Source organism: Kogia breviceps, chromosome 6 (assembly GCF_026419965.1).
Source record: "Kogia breviceps isolate mKogBre1 chromosome 6, mKogBre1 haplotype 1, whole genome shotgun sequence".
In the NCBI taxonomy this organism is placed as follows: Eukaryota; Metazoa; Chordata; class Mammalia; order Artiodactyla; family Physeteridae; genus Kogia; species Kogia breviceps.
In genome coordinates, this window is record NC_081315.1 from 130,502,295 (window position 1) to 130,508,833 (window position 6,539).

Here is a 6,539-nt window from a genome sequence, read left to right on the forward strand (position 1 = left end):
AGAAAGGAGAAAAAAAAAAAAGACTTTAGGCACATGCAGTAACATCCTTAACTCTAGCCAAAAAGGTCTTCCCGACCAGCTTGGTAGAACAGCGCCAGTTCAGGAAGCTCCATTAACTTGCACAGCCCAGCAAGTCAAGGGCTCTGTTTACGCGACTAGCCACACTTCTTTGTTGATAGTTTGCAAAACCTAGGGGATGATTATCAGGGTTGTGGCTAGATGGCAATGGGTTGGAAAGAAAAAAAGGCGGGTGAGCTTACATGAATGATAAATCCAAACACAAGTACTATGGGAATCCTTCCTTCCTCTGAGCCGAAGGGGGGGACGTTTTGCAGGGGGGTTAGGAATGAAATCTACTACTGTGGCCGGAGAAAACGGCTGCGGGGTGGAATGCCTTCCAGGCAGGAAAGGGATGAGGAGTAGAGGGCTTCAGGACTGGTGGGTGTTCGCCTACAGTTCCGGCCTCTAGTTTCAGCTGACAGACAAAAGGAACTCCGGGATTCCCAGCGACGGGAACCACCTCTGGTTTCAACAGCCCCAAGGAGCCACAGGGGGGCCACCTTGGAGAGGCCACGGACGGAGGTGCAGCCTCCACGCCGAGGTCTTCCTTCCAGAAGGCTGGGAACGCCTCGACACCCCGCCCCGCCCCGAGATCGGGGTGTGTCTTTTGAAGGGGGAGGGGGTGCCCGACGTCCTTGCCAATCCTTGAGGAGGGGTCGCCTCCGGTCGGCGTCCAGCTCCGCGCCCCTACCCCGGGCGCCGCTCCCGACCCCGCCCGGCCCGCAGCGGAACGACGGGAGAAGTCGGGTCTGGGGCTGGAGGCTAGACAGGGTGGTTGGGTGGTGGGTCAGGTCGTAGCCCCAGGCACATGCCCCCAAGAATCAGACCTGAGCGTGGGGCCTCGCTTCCACCGCCGCCGCCGCCCCTCGGTTACCTCGGTCCCGGCCGCCGCCGCCGCCGCCGCCGCCGCCGAGGACTCTCAGCTTCAGACACTTGCTTCGCTGAGAAGCCGTCGCCGCCGCCGCCGCCGCCAGCCCTCCCCAGACTCCAACTGCAGCCGCTTCCTCCGCCCGGCCCGGAGCACGCTCCGGGCTCCAGATCCTCCTCTTGACCCCCGGCAACTGCCAGTTCCAGCTGCCCCAGCAGCCTTGGCTGTGCTCCTCCCAGCCCCCACTGGCCAACCGCCGCCGCCGCCGCCGCAGCCGCCGTCGTCAGGGCAGTGACTGTCTCAGGCAGCCCCGGACCGGCCGGCTCCGCCCCGCCCGCCGCCCCGCCCCCTCGGCACAAGCCCCGCCCCTCCCGGCCGCAAGGCCTTTCTTCGGCCGCCGGCTCCGCCCCCTTGCCTCGCCCCTCCCCCACCGCGCCGTCCAGTCGCCGCCGGTGCCTGGGCGTGTGCAGCCGCCTAGGACCCGCTGCCTGCGCCGCTGGGAGACCTTGCTGGGGGCGGCCTCGGGGCTCCGCCTTTCTCGGGGACCGGGGCGGAGAAGGGGGCGGGGGCTGCGTTCTCGCGTCCCCGAGCTCACGCGAGTCGCTGCCCCCCCTTCACCACTCGGCCCTGAGCCTTCCTTTGTCTTCCAGGCTGAGGGACTCCGCTGGCTTTGGGGGCCGTGTCCGATGCTAGGAGGGGCAGTTGAGCCGGAGAGTTGCCCCTTGCCACTCCCTTAACCCTCTTATCCCCAAAGGCCACTCCAGGCCCGTTGTATTCCTCAGTCATCCGGGTCCCCTTTCAATCTATTAAATTCCGGTGATGCTTTAACTTTCTCAGTCTGGGGCTAAGAGAAGCAAGTAAAGACCGGATAGAAGGTTGTAAAACTAAAAATCGTAGGGGTGTGGGGCGATGTTCCCACCTGCCTTATGTGAAGGACATGGCCAGATGGAGGTTGAAAGTAATCACGATTGGGTCTCAGGCCCCTGCCCTTCTGGACCGATTGATTACCCACAGAGGCCACTATATGAGAAAGAGACCATGGTCGAGGTCAGAATGCAGAATAACATGAACTGCCCTAGAGGACCTGACCACAGGGCAGTTACTTTTGAACTAGACAAGCCAGTTGTTTGCATTCACGTGGACCTGGATTAGATAACAAATTTCTGCTGGGAAAGTACTGTCAACTGATGGAGTAGGAAATGTATATTATTTTATTATTTATGCTAAAACCATGAGCTTTCCTCCCATTCTCCATTAATTTAAATGTGCTTATTTCTTAAATGTTGAGCCAGTCTCCCATCTGTTTTTAGGAATTCCAAAGTTTAGCTCTCACTCCTAACTAGAAAAATGGATTGTGCTTGTGCTTACTCTTCCATTCTGTTTATTCCCTGGCTATCCATGGCATTTGAGGTTTGTTGATCTTAATCTTTAACTTTAACACATTTGTTGCAAATTCTGAGGTTCTTTTCCAAAGCACAAGCAAAAAGGGCAGAAAAGTATAAATCCTCAAGAATTTGAGTGATGAAAATTGATTTTTAAAAGATACAATTTTGATATTCGTTTGCTTAAGCAATTTAAATTACCACTTAATTGGTTTGCCATACATTATTGTCATAGGAAAAGTTGACTCCTTCAGTTTCATGGTTGTGAAATCATATGTTTAGAGAAAATTTTAAATAAGAAATATGTACCTCGTATAATCATTTCCATTAAACTACTTGCTAATACAATAATTAAAATAATTTCTGCCCAATAGGGAGAGGAGTTACAGAAACTGTTGATTCAGTGAGCCTATTTTTCTAAGGGAACTAACCATCATGGAATGCTGTTCTAAATAACTTCAGCAATAACTAAGCTGTAATTAATCTTCAGACCCATTTAGAATTTTTTTTACTTTAAAGTTTATTTCACTTTTCATTTTTATGGCTTTTTGCTTTCCCTAATAGAAAAACTTCTGAAAAGCAAGGACTGTGCCCTCCACACCCCTGTAGGTATGTAGCAAGTTTCCTTGCATGTAAAGCATGTCTGTTCCTTTTTGTCACACTCGCTTACTTAGAGACTTGCTACAGGTATGGTATTACGCTGGCCATAGTGCTAGGTTATAAAGATGGATGGACACAGATGGCAAAGGAAATTTGGGACTGCTCTAGCCATTCTTTCTTTTCAGAATATTCATTTATCTCACCAGTTTTCGATATGAAGCAATGATGTTTTTTAAACTCTTTCCAACTCCTCTTGGCCAAATTACTGTCTCTCTCACCAAAAGTCTGAAATCTCCGTTTTAAAAAAAAAAAAAAGTCTGGCTTAGTGGGCCTATTTATTGACCAAACCAGGGCATTTTTGAGAACAAAAAGGAGACAATAAAAAACAATTAACATTGTATAATTCTTAGATATACTTATTTATTGACTGAAAACTTGGTTCTATTGTATTTGACAGAGATATTCTATTTAAACATTATTTTTCAAAAAATAACAATAAAATATATATTAAAACATAAATATATATTTACATACCAAATTTTACAAAACATCTTTTTACAATTACCTGAATGCTAAAAATGACTTAGGCAGAGTATTTACGTATTTGCTCTCAGTGCATTTTCACATACTTTAATCAATTTCTTAGCATATTTTCTCCACCATCAAGTACTGGTATTTTTCTAAAGAATGCGTTTTCTTAAATATGATTTTCTTTATTTTTAATTTGTTCATAAAATTACCTGAAATCTTCTTCACAGTTGCATAAATTTGAAATTATTGACACCTTCAACTAATGCTTCTCGGTGGACCATAATAATTCTAATAGAAAAATTTTCCTGTAAGTAGAGGTACCTAGTAAATTCAAAGCAAACTCTGATAAAGAAAATAGGGGCTTCCCTGGTGGCGCAGTGGTTAAGAGCCCGCCTGCCAATGTAGGGAACACGTGTTCGTGCCCCAGTCCGGGAAGATCCCACATGCCGCGGAGCGGCTGGGCCCGTGAGCCATGGCCGCCGAGCCTGCGCGTCCGGAGCCTGTGCCCCGCAACGGGAGAGGCCACAGCAGTGAGAGGCCCACGTACCACACACACACACACACACACAAATATATATATATATATATATATATATATATATATATATATTCTTATAAAATACATTCTAATTTCTTTTTTTCAGCTCAAATGTACAATTTTTTCAGCTCAAATCTTTTTTGAGGTGTGTGTTTTATAAAACAGAGTAACATCTTTCAACAAATATTTTTACAAAACAAAACTCCTCATATAAATTTTCTTTATATATGTTTATGTTGACGGTTTCAATTAAATTTAGATACTGCAAAATTATATGTCTTCTGATTTTTAATCCATTTGGATACAAAATATAATTTTATCCAATTAAAAACAGCAGCTCCATCAAGATTCTCCCCACAAGTTGAGATATTCCAAAGCCCAATTATAAATTTGAAAACAGGGTCTTTTATAATATTTGTACTCTCATCAAGTAATACATTTAATTCCTTCTTTGATTGGTAGAGATAAATTTCAGTATCTTCCTCTTTGAAACCTTTGTTTTCAGTAATTACGATACTTAAAAAATCTGCAGAAGACGAACACTTTGATTTTGGAGTTTCAGTAATTCTAAATGAAATGCTGTGAAAATTTAGAGGACTCATTTTAGTCCTCTAGTTTAACTAGTGTAGGTCACTCAGGTTTATTCACAGAGTAATTCATCTTTTTTAATTGAAGTAGACTTGATTTACAATATTATATTAGCTTAAGGTGTACAACATTCAATATTTTTATAGATTATACTTCATTGAAAGTTATTACAGAACAATGGCTATATTCCCCTGTGCGGTACAGTATATCCTTTTTACTTATCTATTTTTTACATAGTAGATTGTGACAAAGTAATTCTTTAAGTAGTTATCACTGGCAGTCTTTCAGATTATGTCACAAATTTAAAGAACGCTGTTCATTGTAAAATCATTCAGCCTACTTGATATATGCTTTATTACAGGGTGACTCAGCCTCTGTTTCATGTATTTCAGATATACCTTACCTTTAATTCTCCGCATTTGCCACTGATTCTCAGAAGTGGCAGCCTGGTGAGCTCATGCATGTCAAAAGGCAGCAGCAGCAGGCCAGGGCACACCTCACTGGCACACCAAGTACCTGGTAGGATCAGCAACCTTGAAAGTTTCACTGACTACTGCCAAGACCAGGAATTGGCTATACCTAGCCTCTCATATCAAGCTGAATTTTGTTTTTTCAGCTAGTATCCTACACACTATCCTTGAGAGGAAGGGGTTAGTTACTTTGCATCTGGAAAGAGTCCGGAAAAGAGTTATTGCTGGCAGTCTTTCAGATTTCCCTGCAAATTTAAAGAACTCTGTTCATTGCTAATGTATCTCACACACTGTGCAACACGACAATGGTAGAGGCTGGAAATAAATATGAAGGAAGGTCTACTAAACCTATTCCAGATTATTTTAATACTACTAATAGTAACAGTGCTTGGTTTACACAAACATGCACAAGTTATGTTAATTGGACTTGATGTGGTCCTAGACTATAGAAAGCCTTTGATTGACAAAGTAAGCATAATGATACGAACATCCAGCTGTGGCTGCCCTCTTAACTACCCTTTTTAAAAGAATGCTTATTTAAGCCTCACATGTTAAAATTACTGTTGCTAGCTGTATTTGTTCCTGTTCTTGAAGACAAGCCTAAAAAGAGTTTTTTACTTACAAAATGTGTAAGGTATAGGCCTTTCCTTCAAAGAATTAAACAAACTCCAAAATAAGATCTATTTTGCAGAATTACCAGCCAAGGGGAATTCAGACACACTAGCTGTGGTTACTGAGTAGCTGCTTACAAGGCTCCACCTTAAACTATCCTTTTTTTTTTTTTTTTTTTTTTTTTTTTGTAGTACGCGGGCCTCTCACTGTTGCGGCCTCTCCCGCTGCGGAGCACAGGCTCCGGACGCGCAGGCTCGGCGGCCATGGCTCACGGGCCCAGCCGCCCCGCGGCACGTGGGATCCTCCCGGACCGGGGCACGAACACGCGTCCCCTGCATCAGCAGGCGGACTCTCAACCACTGCGCCACCAGGGAAGCCCTCTACAAGCTTTTAGAACAAAAACTCTCAATAGACTCCAAAATTACACCTACGGTACGCATGACAGAATGAATCCGGAATTCATCTTCTGGTCCAGCTCTCAAATACAGCAAGGAATTTAAAGAAGCAAATTAGGATCCTCTAAAATATGTCCCTCCAATGGATTCTTATGATTGCATTTTCCTACTTTTTCTTCTATAAGCCCATACCCAACTACAGAGTCGCCATCAACCTTTCATCAATTCTTTCATCCTAATAAAGGTCATTCATGAAGTAGTCTCTGCACCTCATTTTAAACATATGAGGACAGTCGAAACTGATTTAGCAATATTACCTTCCTGACTCCTATGTCACATGGTTATATGTAAAAAATAGCAATAATTAGGTATAATTATAGTAACTTGAAACAAATGCTAAATGTCATTGATCAAAGTAGACTTGCATAACTTATTATGTCCACTATGCATTCTTTGACCTAATTACAGTGAAATATTAATACAATTAATCTCTTG

General features: G+C 44.1%; 1 protein-coding gene across 2 annotated transcripts in view; it reads right to left on the reverse strand.

The window, feature by feature from the left end:
* Positions 1-1,228, reverse strand: part of ANKRD50 (ankyrin repeat domain containing 50) — a 44,179-nt gene extending 42,951 nt beyond the window's left edge. Inside the window, exon 1 of one of the 2 annotated variants that reach the window (XM_059066302.2) lies at positions 935-1,228. The gene's annotated coding sequence lies outside the window, so the exon portion shown is untranslated. The remainder of the gene's footprint in view (positions 1-934) is intronic. The other variant, XM_067036637.1, reaches the window with a different exon arrangement.
* Positions 1,229-6,539: the final 5,311 nt, after the last annotated feature.